General features: G+C 65.4%; 1 protein-coding gene across 1 annotated transcript in view; it reads right to left on the bottom strand.

Annotated features, from left to right (window-relative positions):
• The window catches only part of LOC111153002 (junctophilin 3), a 92,543-nt gene that overhangs the window by 4,889 nt on the left and 64,719 nt on the right, over positions 1-22,935 (bottom strand). The window lies entirely within an intron of this gene.

Below are 22,935 nucleotides of genomic sequence, written 5' to 3'. Positions count from 1 at the left end.
TCCGGATCTCATGCTTTCGTCTCTGCAGCCAACCTGCCGCCCAGCGGGTAGCCCGCCCGAGTGCCTGCCAGGGCCTCGGGGCACAGGGCACACCCTAGCGAGGGCAGGGCCTGGCCGAGGACGGACGTCTGTGCCCACAGGAGAGCTCTCAGCCCAGGCGAGCCCCAGGTCCTGTTGAAGGAGCTTCCCTCCCCCCGGGGTCACGTCCACACGCCAGAGAACTAAATGCACAGCCGTCTCGTCTCTGAGCCTCCAGACACAAGCAGGAGCTTGATGCTGCTCTGCCCGGGAAGGAGGAGTCGGGGGGCAGCTGCGCCCAGCCCCACATGTGGGGTGAGCAAGTGGCTGGCCGGGCTCTGGAGCAGGAATGGGGCCAGCTAGATGCCCGGACCAGTCGGCTGTCTGAAGGTCCAAGGGCATAAGGAACAGAAGGCACCTTCCCCAGGCCCAGGGCGGACACCGGCTGGCCGTGCTGGACACCGTGTCAGAGCCGGACCTGCCTCCCAGGACAGCGCCAGCCCAGCAGCCGCTGGGCCGCCCAGTGCCTCTGCCCCCTGCCCTTCACATGGCCCGTTGGGGCCCTGGGGAAGGATGCCGGGGTGCAGGGCTGACATGCTGTGGCTGGTCCCTCTTGCCCGTCCCCGGCACCTGTGGAAGCTGCTGGCACAGGCTCTGTACTTGTGGAGGAGACCAGCACAGAGCGGAGAGCTTTCTCCAAGTCAGCACGAAGCGTGGCCTCCAGATGCCGCGAGAAATCACGTCTGTGTCCCATGGGCTCGCCCAGGGAGGAGGCCCTGCTCCCACTGTCACTTAACTCAGGGCGACTGCCCGACGGAGCAGACATACTTCTCTGTGACTTGGTTTCCCCCCTTGGTCCCACGGATGCCAGCGGCACTGACCTCATGTGTGGGGCCTCGAGTCGCTAAGCTCAGGCACGACTGGGAGACTCCGCACGCGCTGACAGCCCCTGCCCCGAGGATGCCACCCCCCAGCGAGGACGCTGCCTTGCACCTGCTAGCAGGACGACCCCATGGTGTGTCCATGCAGGCCCACACGAGACCCAGCCCCCTCGGTGGGACGGGGCTAGAGCCGCTGCCTCTTGCCGGCCCGGCACCCTGGCTCCAGAGCGCCGCCTCCCAACCCCGGCAAGACCGGCGTGCCACAGCCTGTCCCTGAGAGGGGCCGCGTATCACCAAGGACAGATCACATGATAAGTGGTCGCTGCTGCCCGGGACCCTCCTTGTGCGCCGGGGGCTGCCAGGAGCCCCGGAGAAGCCACTTCCGCTCCTGCCTGCCCAGCCTCTGGGTTGCAGTCCCGGCCCCCGACGTCCCGGCCCCGACGTCCCGCCCCAGCCGCGTCCATGGCCTTCACCAGACTGTGACCCGTGGCCCGAACAGACGCACAAGCCAGGCCCCGCCACCGGCCCGGCGAGGAGGGGCGCTCCTCTCGGCACGAGCCCAGACCGGCGCAGTGGTGGAGTGAGGCTCTGGGAAACGGTGCGGATTGCCCAGAACGCCCCGTGGGCTGGGGTGCTCTGCCGCGGTGACCCTGTTGTCAAGTGGTAACTCACGTGCCCAGCGGGTCACCCCGGTAACGCCCAGCGCAGTGGTTTCTGGAGTCTTCATGGCACGTACCCGCACGGCGCTCCTTCTAGAATGGCTTCCGTGCCCCCGCCCTGCACCTCCAGTGACCCCCCTTGCCCGGCCCCGCCCACAGACCTCGGCAGGCCTGCTCTGACTTCCCTGCCCAGCTGGTTCTCGCTGAAGGTCACACACAGAGTCAGAAGTGTGCCAGTGGCCCACGCACGTTCCCAGGCCGCGCAGCAAGTGTTTCCAGCACCCGCAGGAGGCCCAGCCCCGGAACAGCGCCCCCCCACTCCCACCTTGCCCCAGCGCGGGGGCTTCTCTGCTTCTCTGCGGCCACTGGGTGTTGACCAAGCACCGGCCCTGGTCGCGGGCCTGGCTGCACGTGGCCGCTGCAACACTGGTGCCCCCGTCCTGGGACCGGCGAACTCGGCTGGCCAGCACGCACGTCTGGAGGGGACCCGAGCAGCCGGCGACCACCCTAGCCCCCTGGACACCTTCACGCACCAGGTCTGGAAAGGCCCGTCCCTCGGGCACGCCACACGCTCCATCCTCGCTGGAATGCTGAAGGAGGAGTCGTGCGGGCCGCGGACGCAGGGTCCCGCACCCAGCGGGCTCGCTCACCAGCCGACCAGATGAAGGGGACGCTGAGCGGGGTCTGACGCACGGCGTGCCGGAGGGCTCGGGCTCCCTGGAGGCCAGGCCAAGCAGGGGAACGTCATGGATGCCCTTCAGGGCACACGTGAGACACCAGCCTGGGGCTCAGGAGAGGGACGGCCAGGCTCTGGACCTGAAAGCTCCTTCTCAGCCTCACAGGGGGACCCTCGATGCAGGCTGCTGGGGCCGTGCAGGGTGAGTTCAGGGAGAGCGGCCCGAAGACCAGCATCGAGGGTCTGGCACAGGGCCCAGTGCTTCCGCCGTGGTTCCTTCTCCAAGTTCAGCTTGAATGGCTCAGGGCAGACCCCTCCCCGGGAACGAGGGAACGGGCCCGCTCACGACGGCTCGCCCCTTCCTAATTACACCGCCGACCAGGTGAACGCGGGCGGCGTGTACCCACGCGCTCTCGACCCGGAGACGCGGGGCAGAGTGTGGCCACGCGAGGAAATGCCGCGAGGGTGAGGGGCGGTACGGGCGGCTGTCGGAGCAGAGCTCAGCCCTTTCGGAGCCACAGCCCAGCGGACTGGAGTGGACAAGGCTGCCCAGAGAATGGAGTTGCAGGAGGACACGCGTGAGGCTCGGTGTCGGTTAAAGCAGCAAGTTCGGGGTTCCTTGTCCCAAGGAGCAGCGTGAGCGCGCATCTGTCCTACGGGCGCCCCCCCCTCACGTCTGTGCTACGGGCGCCCCCCTTTGCAGGACCCCGCCTGAGTCGCCCCAGCTGTCGGGCTGGAAGCATTTCTGCCCACGCAGCCCTGAGGGCGTGCGTGTCGACACAGGGGGCCACCCCTCCAGGGCCTGACACATGGCTCGGCCACGGCAGCCTCTCCCACGGGGGGGTCTCCCTTCTGTTTCTGTCCCAAACCCAGCAAACAAAGTCACTGGGCTCCCAACCCCCTTCCCCACCCCCGCCCTCCCCTGGGGAGACCCGGCTGCCGCCACGGAGAATCTGCACCTCGCTGGTGGGGCCCGGGCCCCGGTGGACGGCGACAGCCAGGTCCCTGCCTTCAGACTGTGCCGTGGGCACCGCGGCCGTCCTCTAGGCCACATGGTGGGGTACAGCGCCCTGATCCCACACGGACCCTCCCACGGCGGGCGGGCTCCCGGGAGCCGGGCGCACGCACCCTGGAGTGGCCACTGTTCAGTTTCCACATCTTCGCTTTGTAAAATACCACAGACGTTAATTCACCAACATCGTACGTGTGTTTACATACACACGCTCACACATAGGGAAGGACGGTCTGTGCCAATCCTAAAATAAACCTGAATCAAGGAGAGCGCGTTTAATAGGGAAGGAAACCTCACGGCACCTCCCGAGGGCTGAATGGGACTCGGACTCTCTGGGGGAGGAGGTGGGGGCTGCCTGAGCCCGACAACCCATGCAGGGACCCTAAGGCATGGCGGGCAGGAAGCCGCGGCCCCGGGCTCCCTCCCACACGTCAACCACGGCGGAAGCCCAGGACAGGACATAGGGTGACCTGCCCGTGTCCACCCCCTGTCCCCAATTCCACCGCTGGCGCTTGTGCTGGACCCTGTCCCCGGCCCGCCCCCACCCGCCCGGCTCTCTTGGCTGGCCTGGAAGTCTGCATTCCCGATGCTCCCAGGTGACGCTGCGGGTGCTCCTGGGACCTTGCTCTGAGAACCCGCGCGCCAGAAGCTGGACGCCCTAGATGACCACCTGACCTGGGCCCGCTGCCCCCGTGCCTGGCTGCTGTTCTGCGTCCAGCCCTTCCTCCTGGATGGTCCCCACATTCCGTCCCCTCCGCACCTGATCCACAGCCGGCCAGCGGCCCACTGCCCTGCCCTGGATTGAGGGTGTCCTGCGCCCCAGCACCGTCCCAGCCCAGACCAGTGGGGGCGTGTGACCCAGTGCAGGCTCCCCCGCTCTTGGGTCTCCAGCCATGCCAGACCCTCCCCACCCAGTTCAGAATGTGGTTTTCTTCCCAGTCCGCTGTCCCTTGTTACTCCCTGAGGGCAGATCTCCTCACAGTTACTATCTCGGGTCCCCATAGGGTGTCACCGCGGGGCACCCAGCTGTCACCAGCGCTGGTAACTGGGGAGCTAAAGTGGGCCTCCGTGGGGAACGAGGGGCCCTGGGGGAGGTCTTTGTTGGTGCACAGAGGTGGGCCGAGGGGGCCGTGCTACAGGGGCTCTCCCCTTGCCGGCCCTTGACCAGGGGTCAGGGGCCTTACACATCACCACAGGACGCCTGCCTCGTGTTTATAGGGGTTCAATGTCACATCCCGGACAGACGGGGACACTGAGGCACAGACATCTGGGCTTCCACACGCTTTGATGGTCTCGCCCGACGACCCTGGCTCCCCAGCTCAACACCGCACCACGAGTCTCTGAGAAGTGGCTCAGGCTGCCACCTTCCTAGCGCATCCGCTTTGGGAAGGGGCCTGGAGGGGATGCACGCCACCCCCAGCCCCAAATTCACATCCACGCAGAACCAATGAATGTGACCTCCTCCGGAAATATGGTCTTTGCAGGGGTCTTTAGTTCCCAGGAGGTCCTACTGGATTACAGGAGTCCTACGTCCCATGAACGGAGTCCCATAAGGGGGGACACAGCCCATGGTGCAGGAGGCCACGGGAGGATGGCAGAGGGATAGGGCAGCGACAGAGGGATGGGGCCAGCAGATGCCAGAAGAGCCGGGACGGACCCTCCCCTCCAGCCTGCGGAGGGCACAGGTACACAGGACTCCGAGCTGGACGGTAAATGTCCCTTGTTTTTGTCCTTGGCTAGCACTGTCCCAGGACACTACGTCAGGCCAGGGGCAGGTCCTGGGGGTGCTACTGGAGGGCTGTAGCCAGAAGGGAGTGAGACACACACGTTCATTGACCCACATGTGAGCTCGTCTTTCAAGAGGGGAGACGCCACGGGCACCTTTAGGAAGGCTCCAAACGCGTCAGGTGCTAACGAGACCCTGAGCTGCCCAGTCCCTCCTCGCCCGTGGGGACCCCGCAGGGACTCAAGCCTCGGTGCAGAGGACACCTCCCTGACACCAGGGCACCTGCCCCTCCCACTCAGGGCCACGTGTGGGACATCCCTGTGTGGACAGAGACGACACCAGCCCTGCCCCAGAGCCTGCAAGGTGGGGCCCCCAGCTCCCGATAGGTGACCACGGACAGGTCACGTCAGAGATGGCACCCAGCCACTATCACTGTTGCCCGCGCCGTCTCTGCCACCACATACCACACGGGTCACCTTTGTACAAAGCAGGGCCTTTTAGCACGTCCCCAGAGCTGTGCGACCGTCACTGCAAATTTGAATTCTTGACCATCTCCAGCTCCTCCAGACCCCCGACCCCGTCAGCGGTCACCCCTACCCACCGACCCCTCCTCCCCCCCCGCAGCCGCGCTCTGCCTTCCGACTCGGGCCCCTTCCGGTGACCGGGTCCGCAACACGCCAGCATCCGAGTCTGAGGTCCGCCGCGCTGGGCCCAGGGAAGGACGAGCATCTCTGGGGCAGGACCCGGAGCAAAGCTGGGGTCCAGGGATAAGCAACGTGGAATGATCACTTCACAGTCACGCCAGATCCCTCCTTCCCCAGGCCGCGTGCTGGCGCCCTGAGCCCCGTTCCTATGAGCCCGCCGGCCACTAGTGGGTCTCCACAACCAGTCCCAGTCCGTGAACGGACACGCTAGGGGCTGGCCCGTGACAGCAGCGCTCCCTCTACGGAGAATCCCGTTCCTGCACATTCCCCCAGCACTCCTGTCCAAGTTGGAGCACCACTCGGGGTCCCCCCCATGTGTGCCACCGCCCAGGGTCTGGGGTTGTGGCCTCCAGTGCGTTCGGGCTCCATGCACTGTCACCTGTCCCCCGACCCCAGGCCCCAGCTGTCCTTGTGGCCCTACACAGAGAGGAGAGGGTGCGCTGGGCCCCAGGTGGCAGAGACCAGGGCACGGATGATGGGGGGGGTCCTGCATTTTTAAGGAGGGGCCTGACGTTGCTGAACAGCCGCACAGTCCCACGTGCCGCATGGTCCGTCCCCCGGCCTGCCACGTGCCCCTGGCTCGAGGTCTTGCCCCCCTCCCACTCACGGCTGTGTCCCCGGCCCTGGAGCACAGGGGTGGCCGGGTGGCGGCAGGAACAGACAGGCCGTGGCACGGAGGCGTGCCTGTGGGGCGACCGGGGAAGCAGGTCCGCTTCAGACCCTGTGTGACCAAGCCGCTCTCCTGTAGCCCCCGCAGGCACGGCGGGCTTCCCTCCCGGTGCGGACACGCAGCTTCTGTCTTTCTCGGGCCCGGGAGGCACTCAGCCCCACAGAGGACATGTGCATAGGCTAAGGGCTGAGTGGTGTCCCCAGGAGACGCACTGGGTCCTAACCCAGGAACCAGTGCGTGTGACCATGTTCGGGAGGATGTGGCGTGAAGACGTGGCTGTCGGCGTGCCCCCCGCCCAGGGAGCGGGCACTGGGGCACAGACACACGCCCGGGAGAGCGGCCTCAGGAGGAGCCGAGCTGCCCACACGGCCCTGAGGTGTCCGCCCCCGGGACCCGAGGTGAAACGGTCTGCTTAGCTGCCCTGGCCATGGTGCTTGGGGACACCGCCGGAGCTGACACGGCGTGTGGTTTCTTCCCACGCGCGAGCCCCTGCTGCGCCCCATCTCTTCTTTGTCAGCCTTCGCTGGTCCCCGAGTCACACTCGGGCCTTTGGTTCGAGCCAGGCCCACCAGTCCAGGGGCCCAGGGACGCACATCATGGGGAAGGGGGCTGCGGCCGTGAGTCAGCCCTTGTCCCCCGCTGCCCCAGGCCCCGAGCTGGGGGGGAGCAGGCCCCGGGCAGGCCCGTAGACCCCTAGGCCCAGAGCTGACCCTAGCCACTACCATGGTCGGGCCACCCACGAGGTGGGCAGGGAGGGGGTGTCAGAAAGAGCTGCCCTGGCTTCGGCAGAGAGCGAGGCCCCGGTTCCTGGCTCTGGCGATCCTGGGCTGGGTCCAGGGCCTGTCCTCCTGTTTGCAACCAGAACGTCCCTTCCTGCCAGAACCCCAAGGCTGATTTCGGGGAGCACACGGGCACCCATGCTGAGTGCAGCCCCAGAAACCAGACGAGTCCTCGGCTGGAGGCCGCTCCCACACGCCCTCCAGCGTGGACAACACTCGGTGCTCTCTGCGTCCCTTCCGGGGTCTCCAGCCATGGCCCGGGAACCCGCTCTCTGTCCCCAGCCACCCTGGGCCGCCACCCGTCAGCTGACAAACAGAACCGTGAGCCGCCCCTGCTGCTGTGCCCAGCCCGATGGCCCTGACCGCGTCGCAGATGGCACACTGAGGGACCACTCGCCCCCCCAACCCCAGACCCGCCCCCACCAGAAAGGGACAGGCCCGTGGGAGGACGAGCCGCCTGCCACGAGGTCCCAGGACCTGAAGCCTGTCACTGGGGGCCACAGAAGGGCCAATTCTCAGGCCCACCAAGCCCTGCCGACTCAGGGGTGCCCCGCCCGACTGCAGCCCTGATGAGGCCACCCGTGGGGCATGGGAGGAGCCAGCACCCCCGGGCCCCAAAGCCAGCGGGGCCGGAGGCTTCTCAGAGACAGAGACTATAAGATGCCCACGAGCGTGTGTGGTCAGGGCCCTCCCAGCTGAGCCTCACGGTTCCTGGGACCCGCCCCCAGGGCAGGGGTGCAGCGGGGGCCACGGTGGGGGGAGGTGAAGGCAGGCAGGGCCGTGGCGGGACCCAATCCCCGGATGGAGCTGAGCCACCAGGTTGCTGTAGGAGTCTCTGCTTCCCCGGGAGGGAGAGGGGCTGCCGCGGGTGGGCCCTGCGCTTCCCCAGGCTGGCCAGGCGCTCTGTCCAGGCAGGGCTGCTGAACACCACTGGGGGGACAGTCCCGCAGGCCTGGGGCTCTTCGGAGAGCTGGGTGCCTGACCCAGGGCCCCTGGCGTGCACCCGAGGGGACAAGTCACCACAGGCCTTCTGCATTTGTCCTACACGCCGTGTCGTCCCGCCCTGTGGACAGCCGTCCAGGAAGCCAGAGAACGTTCCAGATCAAACACAGCAGCAGGCTTCTCTTTCCCCATCATGCCTCTCCCTACCCCCATTTTTTTCCTATTAAAAATTCTCGAAGAAAGAAAAACACCCCAAGCTAAGGAAGGACATGCTGCCCCATGCGCCGAGGGGGTCGAGGGAGGCTGAGTCACAAAGGCAGCAGGACGCCGACGGGGGTCACAGAGGCGCCATCACAGAGGGACAGTCAGCCGCCAGCACTCTGCACACCAGCCCAGAAATGGCCAGTGCCTGATGCAGAGACTGTGCCCGGGGGGGGCTTGGGGCCGTGCCAGTGTCCTGGGGCCACAGTAACGACAAAGCCGTGTCCTCTCCCAGCTCTGGGGACTGGAAGCCACAATCGCGGGGCTGGGCTCCCAGAGGGCTCCAGGGAGGAGCAGCCCCCACCAGGCCCCAAGCACAGCGTCACCGCTGTCCCTTGTGCTCCTTGGCTGGCACACATGCCACCCTGATCTCTGTGTCTGGCTTCCCTGTCTCTCCCTTTCTCGTCGCTGCATGTAGGCCCATGTCATCCGGGAGGACCTCATCTCCAGGTCCTCAGTGACACGCTACCTCCTTCCAGACAAGGCCAGTCTGAGGCTGCGCTGGACAGGTCTTCTGAGGTCCAGCGCCCCACCTGTGACAGGGCGTGAGGGCTCCGCCCGTCAGGACCCTCCATCCCCGGCCAGATTCACCCCAGGAAGTGGCCCTGACCCCCCTCCACAAACAGCCCCCACCTTTCCTAGGATCACGTTCTAGGATCAGGAACCACGGGGGGCAGTGCGCCACCCCCCGTGATGTCATCTGGGCCCGGTTGGGCCGCTGTGAGCCTCCGTTCACTGCAGAGTGGGTACACTAGGGTCCCAGCAAGGGGGTCTCTCCGGAGCGGGAGGAGCGACGGCACACACCGCACCCAGCCCGCCGCTTCCCGCCGCTTCCCGTTAGTGGCGATTTCGTGGGCTTCATTTCTGAGCAGCTCTATCGAGATACAGTTCGTAGACCGCAACGCCCTCCTGTTTGAAGGGAACCGTTCCGTGTGTTTAGTGAGCGTGGAGCTGTGCAGCCGTCACCATAAGCTAATTTTATAACCTCGCCCCTACGAGAAAGCTCAGGCCCGTCAGCGCTCGCTCCCGGCCCCTCCCGCCCCAACTCCGGCACCTGCTCCGCAGCTCTGGCTTTGGTGGCTGTGTTGAAAGTACTTCTTGCACGCAGGAGCTGAGGGGCGAGGGCTGGGGCCGTGGTGCCACCTTGGAGAGCCTCCCACCCCACTGTCCCACAGCACCCTGGTCGCCTCCCACCTGGCGTCATCAGAGCTCCTGTTTGAGGTCAAAGCAATTCTTAGCCATAAAAGCAGACTAGACTCTAGAGAACCACCCTCCCGGAAGGGCTCAGAAGGCAGAAGGGGGGTTAACACTCACCCCAGACACAGAAGCACCCTGCAGCGGCGTGGGTCAGAGAGCCACCAGCCACCCCACCAGGCGCACTCATCGGCCAAATGCTGGTAGTGGGGACTCAGCATGAGGCGGGTCCTGCCTTGAGGAGATGGCACGTCTGACGGTGGATGGCTAATGTATTAACAGTGGCTGGGGAGGGGGCACGGGCATCCTTGGGGTGGATATGGGCATCCCTGAGCTGGAGGTGAGGAGGCGTTGGCCAGGCGAAGAGTTCCGAGTCAAAGGGAGAGCGAGTGCAAAGGCCCAGGGGCAGGAAGCGAGCAGCGACAGCATATCAGAAAACAGGGAGGTGAGGTGGGAGGCAGCAGCCTCTGCCGTGGAGGGGGAGAGGGGGTGACGGAAACAGCTCTCAAGCCTGCGGGTCTGAAACCCTCTGCGTCAGGCTTTGTGGCTGGATATACACATTTCTAAATTTACAAAAACAAGATGGATTCTTTAAGCAATCATTTCCCAGTGTGGACGGTGAATGTAAGTCTCCCCTCCCGACTGTGCAGCTCATCAGTGTCCCCCAGAAGACCACGCTCAGTCCTGCGGGCTCCCGTTCACCTCAAGGTCCATGTCCTCAAAGGCGCGCGTCTCATCTCCAGAACCTCAACGGCTCCAGCGTCTACGCGAGTTTCCCCCTCGTGGTGTTTGCCCCAGCGCGTCCCGGACCGTGTGCAGCTCTCGCCACCGCAGACCTCGGACCCAGATGTCCGCACTCCGCGCGCAGCTCTGCCTCTCGCCTTTCTGCCGTTGGGTTTTTTTTTTTTGTTTTTTTTTTTTTTACCCCAACGCTGTGTCTTGGAGATTGTCCCACACCAGCAAACACAGAGCTTGCTTGTTCCTTTTAATGGATTTTTGTTTCCCCGAAATAAACCACGCCTGGCCCGCCGATGGGCCCGGAGGCCGTTCTCCGCTGTTTTCACGCGCCACTGTCCTGCCGTCTGCTTCGCACAGACGCACATCTGTCTTTGAGGCAGCCTGTCTGCGCACATCTGCTCTAGTCCGGTGATGGTCCGCGTTTTAAAAAACCCTCCCCAAGCAGACAGTGATTCAACCTCGTTCTAATCTGCAGTTTTGCTACTGAGAGTGAGGCTGGGTTTCTCCCCCTTCACGAAGACAGAGGGAGGACGTCCCCCATTTCACAGGCGGGAACACTGAGGCTCCTGCAGGGAGGTGCCCCCCACCCAGGGCTCGCTGGCCCCCTGCAGGGGGACACGCTGCCAGAATGCCTTGGGGCGGGGGGGTGGGGGTTGTCGCGGTTGCCATGGCAACCCCCAGGCGCCTCTCCTCTCCCAGGGAGCTGGTTCTCCAGCATCACTGCCCTTCTCCCCACTGCCTCGCCGCCCCCCGGCCGTGGTCTATGTTTAGACCGAGCGCCCCCTCTTCTCCTCCCGCACCCCACACCCGAGCCCCCGCACGCCAGGAATAGCGCGCGAACCGCCACCCTGCGAGTAGCCTACATCCCCACTGAGCAAGTGGAAAGACGGCTAATTCAGGCGCTGCGGTTCCACCGCAGGACGGGCCACCTCTGCCTGTGACCGTCGGTGCCAGATGGGGCGGGGGCACGGGGGGGGGGGGGTCAGGGGGGGGGGGGGGGGCCGGGGGAGGGGGGGGCGGGGGGAGGGAGGGCTGGGGGTGGGGGGATAGGGGCCAGGGCTGGGGGAGCAGGGAGCTGGGGAGGCAGAGGGGTGGGGGCAGGGGGGTGGGGGGCTGGGCACGGGCATATCCCGAACACATGAAGAGCTAACACACGTGGTGGGGTCGTCCTTCCTCCTCAGGCACAGAAGGCCAGGCTGGGAGGAGCCTCCCCCCCAGACCAGATTTACCCTAAACCCAGCTGGAGAAGCTCATGCCTGGTCCTCTGTGGTTTGCCAACCTAAGGCCCTGCCCAAAACCCGCTCTTTGAAATAACGCTTGGGCATGTTTCGTTAGCAAAGGAGCCTGTTTGGCCGTGATGTCTGGGCCGGGCCCAGGACCACTGGCCTCGGCGGGTCGGGAGGAAGGGTGCGCTCCCCAGGAACCCTGGCCAGCAGCACCGCGGTGTGGGGGCCCAGCTCGGTGCGGTCTGGGGCCACGTGCGGCGTCCAGCAGGGCCAAGTCAACAGGGCAGCAAAGGGGATCATGCCCGGACGTCCCTGCTGGGGGCCCGTGCGGTCACTCTCCCCTCCTGGGGTCTGCGCTCCGGCCTCCAGTGGACTGGCGAGCGGGAAGGCAAGGCTCCTTGCTCCGATGTGCCACTATCTGATGGGGAACTAGGGACCCCTGCCATGGGGCCCCCAAACGTGCTGTGACCCCATTGGCTCATGGTGACCCCGAGTGCACAGGGCCCCCAAGGGCAGTGGTGGAACATGGGCTCCCTCACCCACACGACCTGGTCACCACCGAGGGGTCGGGGCTGGCAGCCAAGCCCCTGTCCCACGGGAGCCGAGGTTCCAAGACTGTGACTTGTGGTTCCCTCAGGCCACATTTACATGACACGGCCACCGAGGCTGGAATTTCAAGATGGGCAGCCGGGCCCTGAGCCCCCGGAGCAGGGCCCCTGTGGGCGTGGGGCTGCAAGGGCACCGTCCTCACACCCTGAACCCACCCCGATGACCGCCTCGCCACCCCCTGGTGATGTCATGCTGTCTCCGACTCACGAAGGGCCAGGATTCATCCCATGGGCCACTCCGTCTCTGAGCGGGCAGTTCTCCTGGCAAGTCTCTCCCACCTGATCCCCCTCCCAGGCTGGGGCAGGTCCCCGCCCACTCCCCACCCTGCTTAGAAGCTCCCAGACCCTCGGAGGCTCTCGGTGGCTCTCCCCGGCTCTCCCCAGCTCTTCCCTCCTAGCTCATAGTTAGCGCGGCAGGAGACCGTGGATCTCATCCGGCACAAGTGCAGGCGATGGCACGGGGCGGCCAACACAGACACTTGTCAAACCCACCAATGAGTTCATCTCTGTGCTTTCCCAGGAACATCTCCGTCCCTCAGCTTCTCTGGAGCAGGACTGGGACCGTCCAGGAGTAGGCGGTCTGGTGCACGGTGGGCACCCGCGAGATACCCGTGCCCGGAAGGGAGGACGGAACAGCACAGCCAAAGGCAGGCAGAGGCTGACGGGTGCTCACTGAGCTCGCCCTTCGCATGACACTTGTCTGGGATCCACCCACGCGGGTCCTGGCATCCAGCATCTCACTGCTCACACGGCACAATCAACACGCTTGTTGACAGGATACGTAAGGCCCGGCCAGGCCCGCGGGGATCCCTGGAGGCAGGGACACCCATTGGGGCCATGCTCTGGGCTCCCACCTGCGCCCCTGTGGGTCTCCCCCGTGGGCCAGCGGCTCCCAGCAGCTCAGCAACAGGACAAATGAAGGCAAAGGCCATTTACAGCCCGGCCCTCCTGCGGCCTCCATCCCTGCTGCAGGGCTCCCGTGGCGGGCCCCCACCCATGCCCGTCCAGACCCTCGTCAGCCCCGCATCCTTCCTGTGGGGGGGGGGCACTGGTCTTGGTCAGGGCTTCGGGCTTCTAGCAACCAGCTGTCAGGGGCGTGGGCCTGGCGCCCACTGACACAGCCCCGCAGAATGCTCTCCATGTCCGTGACCCCGTCCCTGGAAGGGCAGAGAGCTCTGGAGCCTGGCACCTGGGCTGGCCCAGCGGGAGCCCCAGGCAGCCCCGGGGGAGGCTGGGTTCCACATGCAGCTGGACGCAGAACACGGGGGATCCCGGGAGTCCGCACACACGGCCCGCAGCGAGCCCAGCCTGGTCTCCCCTCCCCACACACTGGGTGGTCTCAGACACCCGCCACTTGGCCCCAGCACACCCCCACCCCGGAGCCAGCCGGAGCTCTCACCCCAGGCCGCATTCCGCTAGCTCCCTGCCCTTTCCACATGGCCCCCACCTAGGCACCTGCTGTGTGATCATCCCATGTTATAGAAAAGGACCCCAACGCCTGGGTGGCTCAGTGGGTTAAGCCGCTGCCTTCGGCTCAGGTCATGATCCCAGGGTCCTGGGATCGAGCCCCGCATCGGGCTCTCTGCTCGGCGGGGAGCCTGCTTCCTCCTCTCTCTCTGCCTGCCTCTCTGCCTACTTGTGATCTCTGTCTGTCAAATAAAATAAAATAAAATCTTAAAAAAAAAAAAAAAGGACCCCAAAACACAGAAAGTTAGGCAACCTGCCCGAGGGGGCAGGTGAGTGGCCCAGGGGCCTGCTCTTCTCCACCACGATGGGGCACCGGTCCCAGCACAAGCATGAGCCCCAAGGGACCCAGCTCCCCCCTTTCTTCAGCCCTCCCCGAGTCAGGCAAGGAGCAGATCTGACACCTGTGGGCGCTCAGCCTGACCAGCCCACCCGGCCAGCAGGGGCATCACGGGTCCCACACCCGTCTCCCACTGACACGACAGGATCTCCTGCAGGGGTGGAGGGGAGCCAAGACCCGGGCCGCGCCGCTGTGGGGGCCCAGGGCAGACCCTCCGCTGCACCCCCCACCCCACCTGGCCCGAGACAGCAGTGTCTGCAGCACGCCGCGGCTCCCCGGCCCACCTTGGAAGCTGGGAAAGGCTTCTGTGCACGTCTCTGGATAACCTCCCGGGACACGGGGGTATCGAGGACACGTTTGCGAAGGGTCTGGGGCCCCCTGGAGACCGGGTCCGGCCGTGTGCAAGGAGCGAGCTGGATGGAGGAGCTCGGCCGAGCACGGCATCCAGGGTCCCTGCCTTGTGGTGGAGAAGGGCGGGGAGGGGCCCCCAGAGCCCAGTTTCTTGGTCTGCAGTGGGGAGAGCCTGATGGGCCGGCCACAAAAGACCCCTCAGTGGCCGATCATCGAGCCAACCGGACAGGGAAGTGGGGAACAGGCCCCGCCAGGCTGCGAGCGTCGCCGGCCCCGATCAGCAGCCGTGACTGCCCCAGACACACAGGGCAGGGCAGGGGTGTCCTCCCGCCTCACAGCAGGGGAAGCCCTCTGCAGGGAGGCAGGTCTGGCCTGTCAGGGCATGCTCCGCACAGAGGGAACCCTCCCCCACGCCGCGAGATGTTGTCTTTTCCTCCACCGGCATCTGCAGTGACACCGTTCAGGCAGCAAAGGCAGGGGGTCTGGGGTGGGGACACCAGGAGGACTTCCCGGAGGAAGCGTGGCTGATGAGGCACAGGCTGGTGTTGCAGGAGCAGAGGCGGCCTGGGTGCTTGGCTCGGGTGCGGTACAAGAAAGGGGAGCCCCAAAGCAAAAGTGACCCTCGGGGACCGGGCAGGGGTCTGCTGCTCCGGCTGGGGGCGGACGTAGCCCATGGCCTCGAGAGAGGAGTACAGCTCAGCTCGCCCTCTGAGGGGCTGTGGAAGAAAGGGGGCGTCCTCTGTACCCGAGACCCCAGAGCTGGCAAAGCCTGAGACGCTTCCCTCCATGCCCTGTCCAGAAGGCATGGACCCGACCAAGGGGCCCTCCGTGAGTCAGTGTCCAACCTCCGCACCTGTGGAGCTCCGAGAGGGTGGTGCCTCGGCCAAGACCACCAGCTGTCACCAGGCAGAACCCAGGCCAGGCTTCCCGGGTCCAGGCCCCGCCTGCGATTCCATCCTATGCCCCCTGTGACCACAAGACGGATCAGCACACCCTGACCCCAGCCTGGGGGGAGCACCCTTCCTTCCTTCTTTGCTGGGGTTTGGGGGGCGGTGGACAGGGGATCGAGAGGAGGCCTTTAGATCAGATGTGACCTCTCCTCTGCCCACACTCGGAGGGTGGGCCCTGGGCAGCACGCCACCACTGTGGGTCAAGGGCTGACCCCGTTTGGGAAGACGGTCTTTGCAGACACCGTTACGTTAAGGGTGTCGAGATCAAAGACTATCCTGGGTTACGGGGTAGGGTCCAAATGCCATCATGAGTGTCCTTAGAAGAGGGGAAGGACACACACGGCCACGGAGGCGAGGGTTGGAGGGAGGGGCCGCAGCCACGAATGCCTGGGGAGGGGCTGCATTTGGCACTCCGGCCCCTAGTGCCCCACCACGGGGCCAAGGGGACAGAGTCACTCACGCAGCTGTCACTGGCACCCAAGGGTTGTCGCCAGGCCTCCTGGGCTCAGTCTCAGCCGAGCAGAGCTGTCGGGGGTCCCAGCCCCCTTGGCCTCCGTTGCCCTATCTGCAGAATGTAATACGCTTCCTGCTTTCCCAGGGTCACTGTGACAGGCGGGGGAGGGTCACCGCGGGGGAGGGTCACCACGGGGTGGGTTCTTTTGAAAGGTGCACACGGTATCCTAGGGTTACGCCTGCCAGTTCTGCACCCGCGCGGCAGGCGGCAAGGGGGGCAGCCCAGCAGTCGGGGCCGGGCTCAGCTGTGTGATCCGACTTCAGAGTGGAGGCCGGAGTCATGGGGACCCACGCTCCAACTGGGGTCAGAACATTCTAGAGAACGAAAGTGGCCACATCCAAGGAGGGGACGTGGCCTCCCAGGTGCCAGCCGGGCTCGGGGGGACGAGGGGGAGCGGGACGCAGGGCGGACGGGAGGAGGGTGGCGGCGTTAGGGTCGGCCAAGCTGCAGGGACAAGCGCCCCATGCCAACCCCAGCTCCTGCAGCCGGGACTCTCAGACCGCTGGCCTGCGGGAAAGGGGCGGACAGCACCGGTGATGTGAGGCAGACCCCACAATGTCGCGGGGCTCACGGGAGACCGTGCCCAGGGCACGCCGGCATCTGCGGGCTGCTGTGTCCCATGGGCCCCACCCTGGGACAGGCCTACTGGGGAGACACCAAGGCCTCTGTTAGCCCCCTTCTGGGTCGCGCCCTGAAGCCAGCCCCTGAGAGAAAAGAGCAGATCCCCAGGCAGCCAACACTCGGGCCCCTGGTGCCCACCCTGGGGAAGAGAGTTCTAATGGGGCACACGGCAGAGGGCTGGGCGGGCAGGGCTCGGGGCTGGGCAGCAGCAGGCTGCTAGCTCAGGGCCTCAGTTTCCCCCGTGTGCCACCTGGACCATGACACCCATCTCACTAGCATGACGGGAGTGAGGGCGTGTGGCCGAGCCTGAGGCTTGACGGCTCTGGGGCCCTTCTGTCCTGCCAGCAGTCTCCCCGGGAGCCGCTCGCTCAGCGACCACCATGCATCCTCGAGGCGGCTCCCCGGGGCACGGGCCTGTCCAGCAGCAGAGACCGCGGCACCTGTGAACCACCTGCGACCCACCTGCGGGACCAGGGTCCCACCCGCCTTCACCAGGTCTCTGGCTCCTCTCCCTCGCGCCCTCCGGTGGCGGCACACGGCCGGACACCCGGGGGCAGGAGGGGAAGGAGGCCCGGGCCTAAGGCTGCACACCTGCGTATCTGGGTCCTCATCCGAGGAGTGGGACGGTGACAGCACGGAGGAGTGACACATCCCCGTGCCCTGAGACAGGGCAAGTGCCCCGCACAGCCGAGACGACGGTCAGCAGACCGGCAGGGGCTGCACAGCCAGGGCCGGGGGTGGGACCTGGCCCCAGGAGCGGATGCTGTGGGCAGACGCAGGTCTGTGTGGAGTGGGACCCGCCTGTGGGTGACCCTCTGCCCGGACCGCCCTCCCGTCAGCACCATGGAGCTGGGCCTGCACCCCTCAGAGTGGCCCGGGAAGCACCTGACCTTGTGTCCAGAAATTTAAATATTTGTAAAAATGTTCCATCGTTACACGTATTAACTGAAACAGCAGAGTGTGCAGGAAATCAACAGGTCAGGAGAGACTACTGTCCTGAAGAGGCCCCCGGGGGAGGCCAGGGGTGTGGGGGTCTCCCCACTGACGGCCCGAACCCCACTTTGGTTGGTCTCCTCACGAGCTGCCCGGGGAGGCCCAGCGATGCCAGCAGCTCTGCAGGTGTGGGGGACTGGGTGCCATGGTCCTCGCCTCACCTCGCCTGCCCCCAACCCCTGCTGCTCATGGCTGAGGAGCAAGTGCGGTTCAGCCCTGGAGAGGCGATAGCTTGAAGCTCTAAATCCTTCGGCGTTCCCTCCCGTAAAAATAAACCTAGTGTGGTCAGTGCTAGGACACAGCTCACAGGTTCCTACAAATCACCCCGCCACGCGGGATCCCAGGACACAAACCTCAGGGGTCGCGGAGAAAAGCCAACACTCACCAGCGACGGGGGGCCCGATGGGACAGCAGCCCAGCTTCGCCTACGCTCGGGGCTCCAGCGTGTAAGGCCCGCACTAACCACGGCCCGGCTCGCCGGGATCGCAGGGATCGCGGGGCAGGAGGGCGGCCGCCGCGGGGGGCGAAGGGGGGCGGCTCTCAGGCTCGGGGTGCGCCCTGCCCCCACACAGGTCCGTGGCTGCCTGTCTGCCCGTGTCTCTGGAGCAAATGTGCCGGCAGAACTTGCCCTACAATTACATCATCAAGAAGGCCGCCATCCCGACACCTGGTCTGCCGACTGCACGACACCCCCCTCGTGGTCCCCCATTCCCAGCGCACAATGTGTCAGCGAGGCCGTGAGTGCCGCCGTGAGCCGGGCCAGGAGCTCAGCGTGCCAGACTCCGCGGGGCCCTGACATTGTCGCAAGGGGCCTGTGCTCGTCCTCTGTGGGGCAGAGCACAGCTGCCCCAGGTCACAGGGCAGGACTTCCAAGGAGACCGGAGGAGGCCGTTGGGGCCTTGGGTGGCAGGTGATTAGGACCTGAGCAACACTTTTATTTAGGGGCAAATGAGGAAGAAGCAGCCAGCCAACCCTGGGAGACAGGGTGCCCCTCACCCCAAACCTTCAGCAAGACTCAGCAGACTCGCGGCCATGACCCAGGACTGACCGTGGAGGCACCAAGGCTCCCTTTCCTCCTGCTCTGAGCACCTGATAAGATCCGGACCCGTAACAGCCCAAACACAAACCGGGACACCAGTGCCCACGTCCACCAAAACCAGCCACCACCCAGGCCCGTTAGCAGATGGTCCCAGGAAATCAGACACGAGCCCAGCAAAATCAGGAGATGGGGAGAATCCAGCTGTCCTCTTGGTTTGGGGGCTGCCCAGCGTCTGCTGCTAACAGAAACAACAGACCTGCTGGTTCTCAGGCTCCCCCGAATCGGCGGGCGGCCACCAGGCCAGGCACCGCCACGGCACACTCCTCCCAGCAGGGCTCTGCCGTCCCAGCGACGCGGGGAAGCTGGGCCAGCAGCTTCCGAGCCACAGACTCAGCCGCAGCAGAGTTCCCTGTGCCCACGGGAGGCAGGCGAGGCCTGGGGCCCCTCTCAGGACGGCTGGTGATGCGTGAGTGCAGCTTGTGCGGCCACCGAGACCGATTATTTGGAAATGTTATTTACAAATCACATCTGAGAGCCAGGCCCCTCCCATGCTTCTCGGTGGACACGTGGAATGAGCCACGGTCGCAGCCCACACTGCCCCGTACAGTGGTGCTGCTTCATGGCCCGATGCTCCCCCCACCGGGGCCAGAACGCCCAGCTGGGAAAACACCAAGCTTCATGGAGACTAGTGCAAGGGCAGATGTGATCCCATCCCATCCAGCTGCTCGTGAGCCCTGGACGCCGACCCTGCTCTGACCCCTGGCGGGCTGGGGCACTCTGGGGGTGAGGGACACATTCCCTAGCCCTTACCACAGCCTGCCCCCCCCCCCCCCCCCCCCCCGCCGCAGAAGGCCAGGCCACGCTCGGGGCCGAGGCCTCGCTCCCTCCAATGAGAAGCTACCATCACCCACAGGTCCTGACGGCGGGCCCAGGCCCCAAGACGTCCACGCCCTACTCCCTGGAACCTGGGGGTGTCCCCTCACACAGCGAAATGGTCCCTGCAGATGTGGTTTACTTTGGGATCTGGAGGTGGGAGGATTTTCTGGACTTCCCAGGGGGACTACCTGTCTCCACAAGGTCCTTGGCAGACAAGAGTAAGAGGAGGGACCAGGGCAGCAGAGGTCGGAGAGCGAGCCGGGTGACCAAGCTGAGCTGCTTTTACTGCGAGGGCTGCGGCAGGGCCATGAGCCACAGGTGGCAGCGCCTCCGGAAGCCAGGAAAGGCAGTGAAGGGATGCTCCCAGCAGCTCCAGAAGGAACCAGCCCGGCTCACAGCTGATTTAGGCTTCAGATCTCCGGAACCACAAGATAACAAACGTGTTGTTTGAAGCCACTGACCTTTCCGTCTGTTGCAACAGCCATAGGCCGCCATAGGAGGGCCCAGAGCGTCCGGAGCTGTGGCCCCGCTGCGGGCAGGGGCCCAAGGACCCCCCAGCTCCCATCTCCTGCTCCATGCCTGGCACTGTTCTAAGCCCTGCCAGGCCAGTGCTGCTGTTGTCCCGTTTGACAGATGGGAAAGCCAAGGCTCAGAGAAGCGAGGACGGGTTGCACAAGGTCCCACAGATGTGTCCCAGGAGGACACAGGAACCCCCAGACATGTCCCTCCAGCTTCGTGTGGGCTGGTCACTCAGTACCCAGGACGCCGCATGGGGCAGGCACTGCTGTCCCATCTCGGCTCAGGGAGGGACGTGTGAGAGCTGTGTGTCCTGGACAGGAACGGACGGTGTTCAGCCAGAAGGAGAGGACACTGGGGCTGCGGGGGGCTGTTGGGGGGGCCAGTGCAGTGCCGCAGACGCAGCGCCCCAGACAGCAGGGCGGGTCCAGGCCCCCCAGCGGGTGGCGTGAACAAGGACGAGGGTCCACACCGCTCCCCATGGCGGGAGCACAGCCCTGTACCCCCCGCCAGCCGGCCCCATACAGGAGGTCACCTGCAGGCCTCCCTTGCCAGGCAGCCCTCGGGCCAGTCAGGACCCACAGGGGAGACACAGAGTCTCCGTCCGAATGCTTCCAAGCCCGTCCCTGAAGGCAGAGGAGGACGACTTCTCCATCCAGACATGCTGCACGTGGGTTCAAGTCCCGCCTGGGCGCTCAGGAGCTCTGCAGCCTCCGGGGTCAGGCGCACCGTCCAGCTCTCGCGCACCTGTGTGGTATGTGCTGGTCACAGCCCCGGTGCCGGGTTCAGCCAGGCCCCAGACGCGGCCTCACGCGCAGACAGCGCCTCGGCACCCAGAAAAGGAGGGACGTCGGCAGGTGGGAGAGACAAATCTGGCCACGTGGCCTTGAGGAGACGGGGGCAGCACAGCCCCCACGTGCTTGGGAACGTGTGCAGAGCGAGGACACGGAGGTCCTCAGGAAGCCGCGTCCTCGTGAACAAGGAGGCCCCGGTCTGCAGTACTTCACGGCAGCCAGATTGGACAGCACAGCGGGGAAGGGGGACCCGACGGGCCGGGACCATGGGAGGCTGGCAGCAGGAGCGTGGGGTCCCACGCGGCCCCCGAGGAGGGACAGAGACCCCGGGGCGCCTGACCCGCAGGGACCAGCTGGAGGACGGAAGTTCGCAGTCAGGGCACCTTGGCTGGTTGACCTCAAGGGGCACAGCTGGTCGGCGACCCTGGGGACCCACCATCAAGGCCCCACTGTGGCGGGGGGTGGTGACCTCAACACAGTTTTGCAGAAGCCACCGGGTGGGTAGGAAGGGGAGCTTGTCCGGCAGCGGTGGCAGCCGCGGGGCACCCACGACCCCCGAGCATGTGCTTGGTGGCAGGGGTGGCGTGGTCACTTCCTGTGCCCCGACTTCATCTGGAGCCTCCTGGGGGGCAAGCGCAGCAGAGTGTCAACCCGGGACGGCCTCACGGTCCCCTCCATGGAGGCGGGATGCCGGCCAGTGCTACGCCGCGGGGGCTCTTAGTACACCGTCACCCCGGGAAGTCACAGAATTGGAAGAGCAGGAAATGAAGGTAAAACAGGAGGGGGACGCCCGTTCCGCAGGCAGGGACGCGGGGCCCAGCAGCAAAGCGCCTCGGCCAGGGGGTCCGCGCGGAAGCCAGTTCCAGTGGCCTCCGCGTGACCGGATGGCCGCCGACCGAGGTTCCCACCCCGTGTGGAACAACAGGGTCTTCAAGGATAAGGCGGAGCAGGGCCACCACGGGTGCCCGAGCCCCTGCCGGCCCCAGAGCACCATCCCTCCGGTCCCCGAGGCTCCAGCGGGCACCAGCCACGGCCACGCTGAGCAACAGCGACCCGCCAGGCACACCCTTCAGGTGCTGGCAGCGGACAGCGGCTTGTCTGTGGGGATGTTTTCCAGGCTCGCCAGGGATCGACCGCGAGACTCTGCCGGGCGTTGCCAGGTGAGCAAAGCACTGCGTGGTCCCCTGCGGGCTGGGCAGAGCCGTGATCAGAACCCGAGGGACAAGCGTCTGCGTGTGGTGAGGCAGGACCCAGAGCCCGCTGGACGGTTGTTCTGGAAGCTTGCTGCGGCTTTGCACCAGCCTGGAAGCCCCAGGATGAGGACTATGCAATCCCAGAGGGCTTTCCGGCGGCAGGGGCAGACTGAATATTCCAAGAACATCCTCCTGTTCCATCCACTGCCCTGGGAGTAGCGCCCGATGTACAGAACGGGAAACCGAGGCTCTGACCCTACGGCCCGTGATGTGCCCTCCTCAGATACGTCCGTCTGTGTCAGCAAGACTCCACTCCTCCCCCTTCCTTCCTATACCTGCTTCACAGAGAAGCAAAGCCCTGACGTCAGGGAGCCCATGGTCCCAACAGATTAAAAACTGCACCTCAAGCCAGATGTTGACACGGAGGGACCACAGAGAGCAGCTGACGCTCCTCCTCCGACCGGGGAGGAGTTCAGAGAGGGGCATCTGAACTGGGTCTTGAGGGTTGTGTAGAAGCTCACTGGGCGGAAGGAAGGGCATTCCAAGCAGCGGGAACAGAATGTGCAAGGGGGAAGGCTGCCCAGAGGGTGGTGGGTCACCCGTGCTGGATGTCGGCCAGGGGTAGGGGGATCCAAGGCCAGAGGACTGTATCCTAGAGACTTGGAAGCACTGAACAGAGACCAGACTCCTCTTTCCACAGCTGCTGATGTGCCCATCTGTTGTCTGCAGAGACGACCAGACCGGAGGCGCTGAAGACGGGCAGGGGTGAGATCTCCCAGAGGAGGGTCCCTGTCATCGCCTTTCGGCACTGGCACAGACAATCCACACAGCTGGGTCGATCCCCCCTTGCAGGTCCCAGCCCCCGAGACAGGCTGCCCCAATGCTTCCACACCTGCTGGTCTCAGTCATTCTGGACCTCCGTGGACATCTGGAGACCCGTCTGACAACCCAGTCTGAGTCACAGAAAATGCCCAGTGGGGTTGGACCCCGACTGCCTGATCTCTCCTCTCCACTCCCTGAAATTCTCTTGTTCCCAAAGTGCCAGCCTTTGAGGACAGCAGGCCCCACAGTCCTTGCCTCTAAGCTGGTCTGGGGACTGGCCTCGGCTGTCATAGTCTCCAGCTCAGCCAACCCCTGGGGTCCAGGAAGAGGACCGGGCGCCAACTCCAGGGGCTCACAGGTGCCGTACC

This window comes from Enhydra lutris, unplaced genomic scaffold (assembly GCF_002288905.1).
Source record: "Enhydra lutris kenyoni isolate GAN:26980312 unplaced genomic scaffold, ASM228890v2 scaffoldscaffold30, whole genome shotgun sequence".
NCBI lineage: Eukaryota > Metazoa > Chordata > Mammalia > Carnivora > Mustelidae > Enhydra > Enhydra lutris.
Note: the sequence above shows the minus strand (reverse complement) of the source record. Positions and strands in the feature narration are given on the sequence as shown.